General features: G+C 36.0%; 1 pseudogene; it reads right to left on the bottom strand.

Annotated features, from left to right (window-relative positions):
• Positions 1 to 10506: 10506 nt before the first annotated feature.
• On the bottom strand, positions 10507 to 18221 carry LOC143637571 (GCN5-related N-acetyltransferase 8 pseudogene; annotated as a pseudogene).
• Between the last annotated feature and the right edge of the window lie 437 nt (positions 18222 to 18658).

The raw sequence follows: 18658 nt of genomic DNA, 5'->3' as shown, positions 1-18658 counted from the left end.
GTAAAAGAAAAAATAATATTTTTAAGACGGCATGTGTCTCTCACAAAGATCATAACATTTGTCATATCTGATTTTACTCAACTTTGAATTCCCTTTATATTTAGGGGTGTTCGGGTGAGTTTTTAATTTTTTTTATTTTATTTTTTGCTTATTTGCTTTAATTTAAAGTTTTTTGATGAGTTTTGCCAAACATATTTTGCTTATCAACAATCAAATAAGTAAGTTTTAAAAGCTCACCCAACAACAACTCCCCCCCCCCCTATAGTAGCGGTGTCTATATTTCAAAGCACATACATGAGTAAGGATAAAGGATTCGAACATAGAATCCACGGGATGGAAACCCTAAGAAAAACATACTTATTTGTTTATTGTTCAAAATTGTATAATATATTAATTTGTATACAATGTTTCATGACTTTTAGGTTAGACCATGTGTTTTGGTTAATTCTCTTCATTTTTCATAATCCGTCACGTCTACACCATCTTAGTTGAGGGCGTAGGTTGGAATGACCCGCATGACCGTTGTCATTTGGACCCGTCATGCATGATCAGTTGAGGGCGATACAATGTTCCTCATCCATCCCTGAAGGAAGAATTGTCCACGTAAGACCCTTAAATGGTGAGGAATGAACCACACCCCATAGTCTAAATGTATTACACAGGTGATTAGTTATCACCCTATAAACCAAGACGTAGAAAATTGGGAAGAAAAAAATTACTCCTTTATTTTTTCTTACCATTTGTGTTTGAAATGGTTGATGTCGGGTTGACATTTATAGAGAATATTAGTGATGGATCACCTACGGATCTTCCATTGCAACATGCCTTAAGTGTAAACAACCAAAAAGTGTATGCAAGAATCTTATCCGAAATTCATCTTCTAACCAGCGACAGATGACCGACGGATTTAAGAGTTCTCATATATAACGACAAGATACGGAATTACCCACCTCCAGTGTCTATCAGTAATATGCTTTCTTTCACGAGTTATGGTAATCATCAGCAATCAACAACATATTACTAATGAGTAATGATTACGTTAATTTTCATTTTTGTACTTCTTTTACTAAATTCCGTCTCTATTAATCCATCGGTGATTACCTACGAAAACCACATCTTGATGATACTCCTATTTCTAGTAGCGCGAGATTGACAAAGGTAAAAATGATATAACTATTTTTTACAACCCCTTAGGAGATTTCTAGTGTGCCTCCAAAAGAACATGACATATTAGCCGACAAACCGGAATTGTGGACTTTTACCTACATATCACGACGTAAAAGATATATAAAAGGTGACAGAAAACAAAAAATAATTTATGATCATGTTGGATTGTTGGTTGCGGTGTGATCAATATGTTTTTTTTTAAGATATATATTTCGGATAACCTATAATTTTACACACACTAAAATCGGTGGTTTATTATACATTAAAGAATATTTAATAAATGAGGTGGTCGAGGTCCATAACATTGTTCTATAATCAATATTTTTTTAGCGGGACAATAATATATGTTGAGACTTGAAGTTCAATAGATCCAATTTAGGGGTTGTTTGATTCATTCAGATTCGAATGAGTCTCTGTCCCATTCAGCAACAACAATAAGTCTGAATGATTCAGACCTTATTTTAACCATTTAAATGTTTTTCTATTTATAACCAAACAGTTTGAAGTCTGAATGAATCAGATGTTTTCATCTGAATGATTCCATTCAAATATAAACAAACGGTCCCTTACTCGAACCAATTTAGATTCTATTAATTCACATGGGACCCACTCTCCCCCTTATATATACTTACTCCAACCAATTAAACCCTTCATCACCAAACTGATTTCTTCTCTCTTCTCCCTCCAAGACCAAATATTACAAACTAGATATTACCGACGTGTACGTCGGTAATACTCATTTGTTTAGTAGTGTTGTTTCCTTTTCTCCAGGGAAAGTCTTCTTGGATTTTTCCTCCCCCTAGCATATATTGTATTTTAGTTGTTCTCAAGGATCATGAAACACTAATCGAAAAATCAAATATTTGTTCGTTAAGTATTTGTGGGTACTTTTCATTCATTCGTGGCTACAAAATTATAGGGTTTTCTTGACCTAGTTCAGCTAGGTTCACATCGATCAACAATGAACAAAGATTAGTTCATCAAACTTGAATCCATTTACTCTCAGGGAAACATGTCATTCTTTACAGGTGCGGTATCATCAAGATTCACATGGCTGGCCTATTAGTTTAGGGAATGAGAATCTTGATGATGCTGCATCAGAAATCAATAGACTGTTCGCCAGTTCTGCCGCTGAATGGATCGATGACGAACCTTGTCGTGGCCAGGTTAGGATTCTATGCAATCTCACCTCTTAATTCGAACCTGATCCGTGCATGCACCATGAGTGGCTGTGTGCATGTTTTGACCATTTTAAACTTTTAGTTTTGTTTTTCAGTTGAAAATTACATGTGCATCTTGAAAAAAAACTGAATATTCGAATCTTTTGTATTAACTTTGACCAAACAAAAAAAGGAATCTTTCTTTTCCTGTTATTCGTTTCAAGGGTTTGTGCTCTTTTTGTTTGTAGTGAAATTGAAACATATACATACTAAAAAATATGTATATCAAAACCCTATATGATTGAACTAGCTATAACAAATAGTAAATTAAATGACTCATAAATAATAGCAAGTGTCACTTAGATTAGCGTCAAGAAGGTGAATCTACATTGTGACACTTTAGACAAATCACACATCCTTCGATTTTAATCTGTATACATGTACGTAGCAGATCACTTGTGATAAGGTATTCTTCGCCTCAAATATCACCAAACGCATTTTGTGTGATGACTATGCATGATGAGACGAACAACATGTATGGCTAAGTAAGCTCGTTGGTTAAGCATTCATCAAGAACATTGCTTCACTACTTAACTATTTGATTCAAGGTTGAAGAATTGAATTTACGGTTTTTTTTAGATTCGGAAACATGAAATATTGTATATATCCATAATTAGCAAGGAGAAATACCTTGTATTAAAGCTTTAGGGAGGCAATTGGTTTATATTTTTTTACAACTGTAGGGGAGTAGAAAATTATAAAAACATATAACTGTTACCTCCAAGTTAATTTTTATAAAAACATATTTTGACCGTTTGTGTAAACATGTTATATTATATTTATCCAGTCCGTGTAATACATTGACTTATTCAAACCATGCAATACACAGTTCGTTTTAAAGACAACTTTTTTATTACTATCTACTAAGTATACAAAATAACATATATTCGATATGTGTAATTCATGAGATTCTAACATGTTGTTATATAAAGAGATCGAACCAAGTGGTTGCAATGTTATTTCTCTCAAATTATTGAGATTACTCCTACATCTTTCTACGATAACGGTGGCTAGAGCAGTCCCGGTTATTTGGGGCCTAAAACTAAATTATAACTTAAGACTCCAAATTTACATAAGAACTTTTAATGATATTATACAACTAAAAAATAAAAATATATGATAACTTTATTTGTTTGAACTCATAATCATACTCTGATTTTGCTATAGTATATATTGTTCACAACATCATTTGTTGGTGTCAAACTTTAAGACACTCCAAATTTACATAATAACTTTTAATGATATTATACAACTAAAAAATAAAAATACGAGAAAAATATATATGTAGACATAACTCGATTCGTCTCAGAGTACCACACGGCAAATCCTTAATATCTTCGTCAGCTCGCCTTGAAATTTACGTAGATGGAAACCATGGTGTAGAAGGAACATGTGTATATGCATTCTTTGCTCCAGGTTGAGAAATCTTTCGATTCACAAACTACAAATTAATGAAGCTTTACTCTTATATATATAAGGCTTAAGAAATGTTGTTGATTTTAGGTTATTGAATATACTTAAGAACAATTACGAAGTCAGAATATACATTGGCTTGAGTTGGGATGTGCAAAGTGCCCCCACCCAATCATGACTATTCTAACTTGAGTATCATGGAACCTCTAAAGTTTATTATAACGGGAGAAACCTCTAAACCAAAGGGGGTTTTAGGGGGGCAACGCCCCCTTATCAGGGTAACGAGGTGTCACTGCTCCGTTGATCTGCATGTTTTATAAAAAGTTGAATTAGTTTGCATATAGTAAGTATATAGTAAGTTGCTATATGATCATTAGCATTAACTCTGGCCACTATAGTTAACTTTGGTTTTGAGAACTAAAAAGTGGTTGATCAGAATTAATTTTGGTCTTCAAGACCAATGTGGTTACTCATAATTTATTTTGGTTTTCATGAGCAAGATGATCTAGCCTGATTTTGGTCTTCAAAACCAAAGTTGATAATCATAACTAATTTTAGTCTTCAGTACCAAAGTTGATTATTAGTATGAAATTTAGTCAATCATTATTAAATTGTATCCCCATAATCAACTTTCATGTTGTAGCAGCTACACGTGATTGTAGCCTATACATGTCATGCCATTTCATATATAGAATATCGCAATAGTTAAGTGACAAATCAACCCTTATATAATGGAATTCGATTCGTTTGTTTTCAACAACAAATGTACAACTACGTTTTTCACATAAATTACATCCCGTTCTTAAGAAACACCTTATGTCTTATCTGATTCGAGAACCCGTAAAGGCAAAATACTTCAATCTGAAAATGATTACATAATTCAAAAGGCTATCCGGTTATTACGGAATCAAAGAAACCAACACTAAAATGGTTAGCTTATTTATAATAGCAAGGACGCCCACAGTGGTGGTGACGACGGTGGTGGTGGTGGCGGCGGCGTCAGAGGTGGTGGCGAAGGTGGTGGTGGATACGGCGAAGGTGGCGGCAGGTGGTGGTGGTGGTTGATGTTGTTAGGTGGTGATGTTGTTGTATGGTGAATGAGGATGGAATGAAAAAAAAGGGTGGGAAGGAATGGTTTTGATGGAATGGGATTCCATGTGTAATGGATGATTCCATTCCATTAAGCAACCAAACACCATATTTTTCATTCCCAAACAATGAATCATTCTATTCCCTCTATGATTACTGCATAACAAACGCTACCTTAGGGTCTGTTTGGTATGGGGTAATGGAATGAACGACGGAATAGAATGGACTTGGTAATGGAATGGACAAAGGAATGGAATGGGTTATTACCATTCCAATGAAATGTTTGGTTACCACATAGGAATGAAATGAATCATTACTTTGTATTGTTGGTAGGTAAGAAAAAAAATAAAATTAAAATGGTAGTGAGTGATGGTGGTGGTGGTGGTGGTGGGAGCGGTGGAGGTGGTGGTGGGCAGCGACGATGGTGGGCGGCGTGTGTGATGGTGGGGCGATGAATGATGGATGCGGCGGGTGGCTGGAGGTGGTGGGTGGCTGGCACTGATGGTGATGGTTTGTGGAGGTGGGTGATGGTGGCGGAGGACGCCGATGGTGGTGATTGGTGGCGGTAGCGGCGGTGGTGGGCAGCGGTGACGGTGGGCGGCATGTGTGATGGTGGGGTGATGGTTGATATATGTGGCGAGCGGCTGGCGGTGCTGAGTGGCTGCCACCGATGGCGATGGTTGGTGGCGGCGGTGGACGGCGATGGTGGTGGCTGGTGGCAATGGCGGCGGTGGTTGGTGGCGGTGGTGGGTGTTTATGTTGGGTGGTGGTGTTGTTGGGAAGGTGGTGGAGGTTATGTAAGGTGAAGGAGGAATGAAATGGAAAAAAAACATGGGGTATTGATGGAATGAAATTGGGGTATTTTAGAAGGAATGGAATGGACTAGGTAATGGGTTATTACATTCTTTTGATCAACCAAAACACTGTTTTTCATTCTCTCACAATGGGTCATTCCATTCCGTCCTCCATTTCTGTATACCAAACGCTACCTAAGTGCTAATCTTTACCTATAGAATAATGTAAGATTATGAATTATTACATAGTTTTTCCTATAAATATAGGAATATCCCCACCATTATTTTGATCAATATGTAGTGACGTACTAATCTACTTTTGCAGTAGCCACATGTTATCGAACACGTTTGGTACAATGACTTATTAATTTGCCATAAAAACGGAAGTTGTATTATATGTACGATGAGACATTATTTCACCCATTAAAGCATTAGGTCCTACTCACCATTTCATGTTCACTAGCAAAAAAATGTATTTATTTTTGGAACACAACAATGATGAACTATGTGGCCACGTCTTCGTTTCTTATTGCTCATTACTATGTACACGTTTCTATATTGTATTTCTGATACACCCTCTTGTGAGTGCATTTCTTTTTTTTTTCTTTTTTTCTTTTTCCTCCATAGAGGTTGTGGTTTCATACTAGGGACAGCTCGATACTGACCGAACCTTGTTGGTACCGTACCAATTCCTAACGTCAAAAAGTCAGTACCGAATTGGTACCGACTGCATTGAATTCAATGTTGGTTCGGTACCGGTGTCTGTTTGCTTATCCGTATTACATACACCTCTTTTAGGAATCCTAAACCCTTATTTGTGGATAATAAAGACAAACATTCTTTGTCTTTTGTAAGTAACTTTATTTTAATCCTATATATAGTTAAGTAATAATAATACATAATATTTTACATGATTTTCCATTTAACGCGGTATCAGAGCTTTAGTATTCTTGTCTTTTTCTTCTCAATCATGTCAGGTTTCGAGACGTTTGTGCACATGTATTTGTATTTTGGTCCCCACCTTTCTTTCTTTTTTATGACGGCATCACCTACCTCACCAACTTCGACAACACCTTTAGTAGTCTTTTTCTTATTTTCAAACGTCATTGAATTAGCAATTTTGCGCTCGTCAACCTCTGCATACTTCCTTGGCAGTTGGCACCTCTGAGTTTTTAACCACCACCTACGTTTTTTTTAAACGTTGCTAACTAGACACCACCATCCCCAACCTAGACACCAATTGGTCACCAAATCATACGGTTCATATGGCCAGAATACGAATTGTATAACTTTTATAATGCTGAATCGTTTGCAGGTTATATACAAATCAGTCATTTTCATTTAATTGAATATCAATCATATGAAAATTTATACAAAGCGCATTCAGCCTTACTCAGGATTATTCTCACAGCAAAAGTTTTTGGGATATCTCTGGATCAAAAACCGGTCTCCGTTAAGTAGTATGTATTGGAAAGATTAATGTTGTGAGTTTCGTTTGATTGAGTTGGTGCCTTTGTTGGGTTTAATTTCAGGCTCGAGCAAGTACGGTTGTGGGCCTGTGCCACTTATTTTTGTTAAGATTTTTGGGCCAAATGTAAAACTATTATGCTGGGCCATAAACAGCCATTAGGCCACAAATGCAACAAAAAACTTGTTGGGCTTATTACAAAGCGTCGAATAGACGAATACAATATTATATTAACTTATTAATTTTATTTTTATACAAACACAATGAATTGAGGTTATGTTAATGTTACATGTTGGTTAGCACATAATTAAAGTGTTTATTATGGTTTATATTTAAAATAGTAAACAATAAACAATCGATTCATAATATGTGGTATGAGAACAATCGACTTGGACTAAATCCTGATAACGTTAGCGGCTAAGGCCAAAGGCAAGCACATCGAGGATATCAACCAACTTAGAAAGATGAAGTATTCTCTTTTAGAGGAGTCAAGTGCTCAAGAGAAAGAGTTGTATCGTCTCAAGACCGAGAAGATGGAGCATGATAAGGAGAAAGAGGAAAAAGGTTACATCTTGAAGACGAAAGGTTGAAGTTGGAAGCAGAGAAATTGAGGATCGAAGCTGAAAAGGAGCGAAGTAAAATCCGTCAAGAGGACGAAAGACTGAGATTGGAGGCTGATAAAATGGAGCTTGCAAAGAGAGATTCAGATCAACGAATTATGATGATGAATGTGACTATCTTGCCAGAAATGCAACAATTATATTTTTAGGAGCTTCAAAGAGAAATTATGAAAAGAAGCCGTCGTCGTTGAGATAATCAGCTTTACACACTAAATAGTAGTACATAATATTTTTTGATTGCTCAACTTACTTGATGCTAACCACATACCCCGTGTATCTAATGTTATATGAAATCATTACTTACAATTTTGTAGTTATTTGGGCTCTTAAGAGTCATGAGGTTGCTGTTATGAACGTTGACTTGATTTTGACTTTGTTTTGGAAGTATAAGAATGGTTGATTTGGTTTTGACTTTGTTTGACTAGGTCCAAATTTATTCGATTAGGCCGAAAACCGTTTTTTGTGCGCCCTTCTTGTGGCCACGGAGCCACCCGCAGAGCGACAAAGGCAACAAAAAGAAGCTTGTTGGGCTGATAAATATACTTTCAACTTTCAAGTGCAATAAATAAAGATACTTGTTAATAACCATAGATCAAAGCACTCGGATATCTTTGGGTTAAGAATAGGTCGGGTGGGTCTATTTGTCTTGGGAGGATTGGTGTAGGTTCAACGTATAGCTAGGCATGTTTTGTAAACGTTATGTGGTGGTTTTGTTGGGTGTATCTTGGTCCTCGGCTAGTGTCTTGCTAGACCCGGGTCGGTTGTATGGTGTTTTATTAATTGCTTTCGTTGGCCGTTCAAAAATAAATAAATAAATAACCATAGATCAAATAATCAAACAATAAATGTTGTACACAAGTACCAATTCAGAAAAATCAAAAACTAAGCAACTAAGAAAAAAGGGCTTTAGAAATTCGGTCTTCTAAACAACTGAAAACGTAAACAACATCATCCATGTCTGGACACGCATGATATCCCAATGCTGCTTCAACGTACCAAATGCATGTTCATAATCCTTGTTGATTTTTGACATCGTTCGAATTTCTAGCTTTTATTATCACGTAGGCATGTAAATAATTTGACAAATGTATCGTATTCAAGATAATATACAGTTGTCAAGGCAATATCAGTGCTTGTACTACACTACGCTCCATTGACCATAAAATGAAGACACAACCACAAAGGTGGAACTTCATCTAAGATGTTTACCCATCTCACGAGCCGCCAACGAACAAGTGGCATATTGTTTCATGGTCGTGGGCCCAACATTGATAGACTCCCTCTCACATCCACTACACATTACGCATAGTCTAACCATTACTTCATTACAAATGAAGCTTTTGTAGAAATTTTCTAAATATGATATATTTGCCAACTTTTTAAAAGTACTAATTGATGATTAAAACATAAATACACGTAAATTGTGCTAATTAACACTTCACGTAAAAAAAAAAACTACTAAAGAATGATGACATTGGAGGAAGACTTTTAACAAAATCGAACTTTAAATAAAGTAATTTGGGTCTGACAACTATGGGTGAACAATAACCGAACTGTTAACCGAAAACCGACGGAATCGAACCGAAGTAACCGAAAACCGAAATTAACCGAACTGTGCCGAACTCTTCATTTTTTTTAAATTCCAGCATTTTTTCCTCTACTTCATGTATTATACGTATTAATAGTTTAATACTATCATTTTCATGTATTTATATCTCAAGGGGGGTTATCCTAAAAACAAGTAATTTTCTAGGAAGACTAGGAATAAATCGTAGCCATTGGATCATATCAGTCAATGGTTGAGATTTAAAATTAAAAAAAAAAACTCGTCATAGTTTCCTACAATTACTCTTTCACCATTATAACCGACATAGTTTCGTATAATTTTTCTATCACCATAGGTTTTAATGCCAAATGTCAAAATTTTAACATTCCTAGGTAACAACTTCTTTTTATTTTAACCTCTCAATTTCACATATTTATACCTTCATTTCATGTATTAAGCATTCATTTAATGTAATTTTTAACAAAATTTTTAGCCCATGTTTGATATCGATTATTAACCGAAATTAACCAAACCGATAACCGATCGGTTTGGTACAGTTAATACTAATAACCGAACCGAACCACACAAACCTCTACTGACAACCGAGCTTAGTCGATTTACCACATCATCTGGATCGTCGAGACCTTTTCGCTAGTTGGTTATGAAACCAGGAGGAAAGCCAACTGTATTATTATTTATACAAGAATAACACCACATAGGTGGTGTTTGGCCTAGCTTTTTTAACCAAGCTTATAGCTTTTTTAGCTTTTTTTTACAAAATAAGCTTAACTTGGTGTTTGGCTTAGCTTTTTAAGCTTATGCTTATTAGCTTATATAAGCCCATTTGAAGAAGCTTATTTGAAAATAGTTTTTTAGCTTATTTGTTAGAAATTTATTTGTTTAAGGGTGTAAATTACTCATTTGTTTTCAAATGGTGATGGATTAGTAATTATTACTCTAACAAATTAAAGAATGTTGGATTTAACAACTTATTAAGACACATAATTAACTTATAAAATATAAGCTAATCTAAACACTTACTTAAAAAGAGCTTATCAAATAATAGAAAAAAACTATAAGCAAATTTTATATATAAACGTAAGCTTAAAAATAGAAGCTAGGCCAAACACCCCCGTATTACAAATACAACCATATTCAAATTATTCAACCACAAACATTCAAATAACAATCAAACATCATCATCATTAGCATTACCACCACCATAAGCTTTAAGATTATCACCACCAAGCCTACAAACCCTCCCACCTTCATAACATCAGCACCCATCTCCTCATAAAACTTAATCGCATTCACATTCCAATCCAACACCACCCAATCAACCCGCCCGAGCCCCATCGCCACGGCCGACAATAACAACCTCCCCAACCCGTTCTTCCGATACCACTCCCTCACAAACAAATCCTCAATATAAAACCCGGGTTTCGCCAGAAACGAAGCGTAGTTCGGGAAAAACAAAACATACCCAGCTACAATAACCCCATTCTCACCGGTTGATGATTTGAATATCTCCGAATCCGGGTCGGATATTGGTGAATTGATATTAATAGTTTTGTGGGTGGGTGTGTATTTCGGGTGGTGGGTTATGGAGGTTGAATAGAATGGTTTGGTGGAGGCTTCGATTAAGAAGACGGTGAAGGAATCGAAGGGTGTGTCTTTGGAGAATAAGGTGGTGGACAGTGAGGCTTCCGTGGCGACGAATAGGTGGGTCAGGCGTTCGAACACCGCCATCTGGTGGATCATGACGTCGGGGATTCCGGCGAGGCGGATTCTGGTGAAGAGTGGGTGGGCCATGGCGGTGGTTGGTGGTGGTGCGGCGGCGGGTTTTTTTATATCTTATTGGATAGAGTTTTTTAGGTTTCTGTTAGTTTCTGTTATAGTGTTATACTGTTATATAGATGTGGATGGTTAAACCCGTTAACTGAACCGACATGAAAATCAAACCGAAACTGAATCGGTTTAAAACCGGTATGTAGAAATCGGTTTGGAACCGATTAAAACCATCGGTTTGGAATCGGTTTCTAATTTTTTCCATCAAAATCGGTTAACCGAACCGAAACTGATCAAAACCCAAAACGAAACTGATCGTAACATGATAAGAAACTGGTTTCAACCCGAACCGAAATCGATCACAAAGTGGTTTTGACTTTTGTATACAAATCGAACCGGTTTTGAGTTTTAAACCGGTTTATGCACCTCTAAGGCTGAGGGTAATGGGGTGAAGGAAGGGGCGTGGTCCAGGTGGCAGCCTAGGTGGCTCGCGAACACCATTACACCACACTAGTGATCAGGGGTGCGGACGGCCCCCATGGTCCGGACCTCGGGGCTTGAACAAGCAAATGAGCATGGGGTTGATTAAAAGCTTGGGGTGATCAATCAAGACCCACTACACCCTATGGCTATGGGGCTTGATCCAAGAACTTGATTCAGGTCCATGTCATCGTCTACATGTCGGATTTTGATTGGATCACTTGAGGCTCAACCAAGCCCCATTACCCTTAGCCTAATTTTATGTAACGGACTGTTTAAAAAAAGCTGTGAGACAAAAGGATATATTTGTCATTTCGGATGTCAATGATTAACAAGGATATTCTTTTCTTTTCTTTTTTGGAATATGCCCAAATAACCATCTTAATCAACTAGCAATGTTTTTCACGTGATATCCAAAATATAGTTATTATAATATACAATAATATCCAAAATAGTCATCATATTAATAATATGTCAAATCGAACATTTCAACCGGAACATTATAACCGGAAAAAATGCAACAACCGCTAAAATCTCGCAACGTGTGACGAAGCATAAAGACGTTCCATCGTTCGACGAAACTTGTTCTGTCATATGATGAAACACTTATCTTTTACAAGCTACATCTCAAACCCTACTCCTTTATAACTTAACTTTATCTACATCTTTCTTATCTCTTTACAAAATCAAGCAAATTCATAGTGTAAATAGCTTAGTTTTTTGAGGACACAACCATAGTGTTTGTTTTCTAAGAATCGCATATGTTGTTGGAAATCAGCGCAAGAAAGTGACGAACCCTTGATTTTAAGTTAGAGAAATTTGACGCAAGGGTTAAACCGTCGGAGCCAACGAAAGCAGCCTCCTGCACCATCAGGCTGACAGTTTACTCCTTTCGTCTGATCCCTTCAAAGTTCGATTGGATCCTCCTCCTCTGTCGGATCCAACAAAATATTTTGACACGTGGCAAGTATATACGGGCTACTAGGATCCGATAGAAGACTATGGTTATTCTGGGTATTTCTCAAAACTATGGCTAAAGTTGGAAAATGGTTGATCAATATGGCTATTTTGGGTAATTTCTTATTTGTTTTTTTTTTTAGATTTTTCACAACTGAATTTTAGAATTTCCGGGTAGTTTGGGTAGGAATCAAGAACATGATATCTATATTTTTTTTTCAAGCTATGATATCATTCCGTCACAAATGCATCTTTTTGACCACTTTTCTTAAACAAGTAACAAAGCAAACAAAAAACATTATCCAGTTTCACACTAATTTTAACCAACCTCGACATTCCTCAAATCACTCTGGACTAAATTGTCTTATTCTACCGCCAATATCCATTCAGAGAGATCCCATGAAATGAGGAATTAAACTTTATTTTTAATAATTCTTGCATAATTAGCCTTAAAATTCAAGTTTTGATAAATTAAGTCATAATTCTAAATTCGGACTCATAACATTTTGATTTCTAAACGCATGTCCATGATCACAAATCTTTAAATAGTAGTAATAATAATAATAATAATATTAATAATAATAATAATAATTGCCTATATGTTTGACACGGGGCATGTTCCATTCATGTTTGAGTTTATTACAGAAATTAAACCTAACTTTCATTTATGTTAAATTATTAAAAGAAGAAAAAAGTAACCATAAAATGAGTGCAATGAAGCGTGAACTAATGCCATCTTTGTTGATAAACAAAAGGATATACCAATCTTACTATAACATTTTTTGTTTTTTTTTAAGAATTTAATATATCAATTTTACTAAATTTTTAGAAATGATAGCGGCATGTGGACCCTTAGGCTATGCGTAGTGGAGACGCTATAAATGTGGGCGAATTGCGACACATGGCGCCCAGTCAGCAAGGGGTGATAATTTGTTTTTGGGGTGTAATGATGTAGGGGCTACAAACTGGGCCCACGGTATCTTTTTTTTATTTTTTATTTTTATAATTAAACTAAACAAATAAAAACCAAGAAAATTAAATAATAAAATAAAAATGTATTAAAATTAAAAAGAAATTCAAAAAAATACATAACTAAAAATAAAAAAAATATTTACATAACTAGAAAAACAAAATAATATCCGTAATATTCGCGCATTTTTTCACGTCGTCGTTGATGCAATAATGCGGCCTCCTCGTGAAACCCTCTGATTTGAGGAATTGGTAGTCTTCTTTTATTTGTCGCAATTCCAACATATGGGACAGCTTTTCTTGGTGTTTGTTGGATGCTCTAAGGTCGTTTCCTATTTTCGTGGTATTTGTTTCCAAACGACCGACCAACTCGTTTAATTGTCCAACGTCTTTACTGTCCGCCGTGTTGAATCGTGATGACGACGAACCTTCCCCCTTATTTTTTTCTCGATCTCCCGCGTGGTCGAGGCAACTGCTGTACTTCTTCGTCGTCGTTGTCTAAATATACCGTGTCGGCTAAATTAACCGCGTCGTCCACGAAGAAGCTACGAGCATCGGAGGGTGTGTTTGGTGTGCTCGGATTTGTCGACGACGATGTCTTCGACTTTTTTGAAGGTCGGGATGAGCCGGCTCGTCGGGCGACCGTAACGGTTGGTGCCCCTTTCCAATTCGCGCAACCGCGTAGTTTTTTCCAACAATTCAAATACTTGAACGATTTCCCGGGCCGCTCGAAAGTTTGGCCTTGACCATTAAGTTTTGGGGCATGAGATAGTTGGCGTACATGTTTACGTTCGGGTAGGGAAATTGAAACGGATAGCTCGGTTGGTTTATCGGGTTCATCGGGTTCCATTGTAAGTTCACGTTCGGTTGGTTTTACAAACCATGGAGTTGACCGAAAGGAGGGAATGAGTGGTTCGTTGGTTCGGGTTGTTTCTAGGATTCATTTTGCTATTTTTTTGTAAGAATTTGGGTATGAATTATGTATAAAATAGAGAAGAATGTGTATGTTTATATATATATATATATATTGTTTTAATTAATTAATATTTTTTTTACCGTTGTAACGGTCATAATAATATAATATTATTATTATTAAACCAATTCCGGCGACAAGAAAACCCCGCCCCCGTCCCTTTTCACCCACATATTGGTGGGGGGGGGGGGGTTCACCCTCATTCTCGCCCCTGTCCTCACCCCATTACGGATGGCCTTATGTGTAGGTCTGCCCCGTATTTATTTTTATTGTTTTTCAATGAAAGAAAAATAAAGCTTTTTGAAATTACCAACAACACAAAAGTTTCTTAACAATTTATTTTTATTTTAAAATCATTCTACATGTTAAATTTTATCAAAAATATAACAAAATTTGCAATAACCTATTTGTTGCTTATGTGGCATACATGTAAAATACTCTGTTGATATAGACGATCTCCTAGTACTCTCATATAAACCCAAACTTTTTATCAAGCATTGTTTCGTCTTCAAGTTGCATGAAATTCGTGTCTAGAATAACGTGACGGTTCTGGCCAGGTGTAAGAAGTTGTAACCATCAACTCATATCTAGTCATTAAGCTAATTAGAGGTAACAATTGTAAGTATGTGACAACGCGTGACATGTTTATCTATTCACTAAAATTCATGCAGTTTATACAATTTCCCATTTTAATTTATTATAATTTACACAAGTCCTATTCATGTTAATGATTTTTTTAAAAATTGACCACTCTCACAAGTTTTTTACTAAAATGGGGATTCTAGACAAATTATTTATCAAAATAGGGATTTTCAAAACTAATTACCAAAATAGGGATAAACCTTTTTTACTTTTTATATAAATAAAAAATTAATGACATAAGTCTTCTACGTAGCTCTCCTCCTGAACTCCAGTGAGTTTTCCGGCACCATTGACGATTATCAACAACATCGAACCAGACTTGAGGCTATCTAACTGTGTTAATTTTTTCTATATATGCACCCAAGAAGAAGAAGACTGGATTTGGAACCTCTAGAACTGATGTTCGCAGACGATATTGTGTTACTTGCTGAGAAAAAACAAGATCTAAACATGAGGCTTGAGGAGTGGCGAACAACCTTAGAGACAAAAGGTTTAAAGATTAGCCGATCTAAGACGGAGTACCTCCACTGTGATTTTGGTGGGATAAACGACAATGAAGACGCACAGATCACAATTGAAGGGCAGGTGGTCCCGCAGGTAACGAAGTTCAAGTATTTAGGATCATTTGTACAGAGCGATGGGGAATTAGACAGTGATGTCACCCACCGAGTTCAGGTAGGATGGTGTAGATGGAAAGCAGCCACAGGTATATTGTGCGACAAGAGTTTCCCGACTAAACTAAAGGGAAAATTCTATAGGGTGGCAGTTAGACCTGCAATGCTATATGGAACAGAGTGTTGGGCCATCAAGAAGGCACAAGCGCGGAAGATGGAGGTAGCAGAAATGAGAATGCTACGTTGGATGTGTGGGCACACAAGGCTAGACCGAATAAGAAACGTTGTGTTTCGCGAGAGATTAGGGGTGGCGAACATAGCAGACAAGATAAGAGAGTGGAGATTGAGATGGTTTGGACATGTAAAGAGAAGACAAACGACGAATCCTGTTAGATCCGTAGAAAACATTACTATAGAGGGGAGGAGGGGTAGAGGACGACCGAAATTGACTTGGGATGAGAGGATTAGGCATGATTTGATAGACCTAAACCTCTCCGAGGACATGGTTAATGATAGGAATTCGTGGAGAAGTAGAATTAAAGTTAAGGATTTTTAGAGAGAATTGAATACCTTAGGGCTTAGACTTAACTTATTTAGGTCACATACCATAATGGTATTTCCCTTACATATATTATTATTATTATTATAATTATTATTAGCTTTTATATAGCTGTTAAACTGTGATCTTATTATTAATATTATTATAATTAGTAGTAGTTTGTATATAACTGTTAACTTTGATTTCCTTTATTTTGCTTCATACACATGTACTTAGAGCCGAGGGTCTCTCTGGAAGCCACCTCTTCATTCCTTTGGATGGAGGTACGGTGTGCCTACATCCCACCCTCCCCAGACCCTACTTATAGCTTTGCTGTTGGTGGGATTTTACTGGGCATGATTGATTGATTGAGAACTGAGTTGTGTTCTTGAAACGTGAACACGGAAACGAAACTATTGACGTTGCGGGGGGTTATGGTTTTGGTCGGTGGAAAAGCAATAAGTAGCGATAATCCCAATCAAGAAATTAAACTTTGTGATCGGTTAATATTTTGAACTCAGGAAGAAAGATTTATTGAACTTCGATACCTTATGTGTTTGAATAACAATTGAATATAATGGATTAGAGCTGCTAGTGGCTCAAAAAAAAACAAACAGATGTGATGAATTGAAATCGGAAGGCACCAATTTGTTTTTTCAGCATTTATGTTTGCAATATATACAGAAAGGCCATGTGAACAAAGGTCTAAAACCGGCGACAACGATCCGCAATGGAGATGGGTTTGAGTAACGTGAACACGTCAAGATATATACACACTGATAGCCTCGGTTCCGGCTCTATTGCTGTTGATAATAGTGACGGAACCAGAACTATTCAACTGGAGGGTCACGTTATAAATTTTCTTGTACATCTAAACCATGGTTGTGTGCCTACCATAACCCTCGTTGCATGATTTAGATCAAAAATAAATAGCGTAATTAATTAATTATATATATTTTAAAATATAAAAGAGGCAGTGATGAAATAAAAACCTAATATTCAAGAAATTAGAGCTTTGCATTACCTTCTCAATATATATATATATATATTAAAATTCATACATAACTTAGTTCACAATTATTTTAATAATAAAAAGTAATTAAAAAATAAAACTAAAACCAAAAGAAAAAGACAAAAAGAAAAAATATGCACATACGGAGAATGGTAATCTTGAAAATGAAGGACTTTTAAGTTGTGTACAGTGTAAACTTGTAATAGACTAATAATAGGTGGGCCAAGCCTGAATTTTTTAAAAGCATACAATAAATGTATTTAAAATTTAAAAACAAATCAACTACACTGTAGTTCTTCTTCCTCATCCTTTATTTACAGTACGGCCAACGGACTATTTTCTAGCCGGAAAGATTTTAAACCATCTTTTTTTTTTCCTATTTTGACTTCTAGGCTTTATAAGAGATAAATCAAGCGGGTCCAACTACAAGAATTTTTTGTGACTAAGTTTCCGAGTATATTGAGAATTTGGACAGCCAGAGGGTCCGGTGACCCCCGGGACCCTCCTGTAGTTCCGTCCCTGGTTGATAAAGGTCACTGGTGCAGCGGCAGATCCAGAAAATTCTCTCACACAGGTCGGAATTTTTTTGTATCCGTACATAGTTAACCATCGCTATGTAAAATTTTTTTTGGCCCGGTTCAACCATCAGGTCGGGTCAAATTGCGACGGTCATATATATAGAAAAAATGATAATCAAAATAAAGCATTATATAACAAAGAAAAAAAGTACGATAAACTTTATTATAAATGCATAATTATTGAACAATATATCCAGATTTGTTCTATACGGGCTTTCATTTTCTGAAATCTAAGCAAAACATCATCTAGTTTGACATTTATAAGCCGTTTTTTTCTCAATGAAATAAATAAAACCATCGTTTAAACTCCCATCACCCATATGATTACGCAAATCGGACTTCACGTACTCCATCGCGAAAAAGCAGATTTCAACGCATACGGTTGCAATGAGTAGTAATGATACGAGAGCTAACTTCAATTAACGAATAAACAATACACCAATGCAAATGAAGTAAATGAGTAAAATAATGTATAGCCGAAACAATTTTTTAGATTAAAATACTTAATCCATTAAATTTACCTAACATTTTACTTCCGCCATCATACTTCTATTTTTTTTTAATTAGCTTATATGTTGATTAAGTTGGGAGTTTGAAACTTGTACTTAAAAATTGAGCATAGATCAATTGAGCATTTGAGCTTAAACTTGTATTTAAATTGTTTCATATTAAACTCAAATTTAGTTGGTATATTATATACATTTATATAATTTAAGTTGTAATTATGTAAAAAAAATTAGGTCGGTCTCAAATTTCGTAAGGTTGTTCTCGAAATTCCAACAGGGTCGTT

Source organism: Bidens hawaiensis, unplaced genomic scaffold (genome assembly GCF_021521415.1).
Source record: "Bidens hawaiensis isolate Kalapana, Puna unplaced genomic scaffold, B.hawaiensis_p1.1 tig00008374_1, whole genome shotgun sequence".
Classification (NCBI taxonomy): domain Eukaryota; kingdom Viridiplantae; phylum Streptophyta; class Magnoliopsida; order Asterales; family Asteraceae; genus Bidens; species Bidens hawaiensis.
The sequence above is the reverse complement of the archived record's forward strand: the minus strand, read 5'-3'. Positions and strand labels throughout refer to the sequence as shown.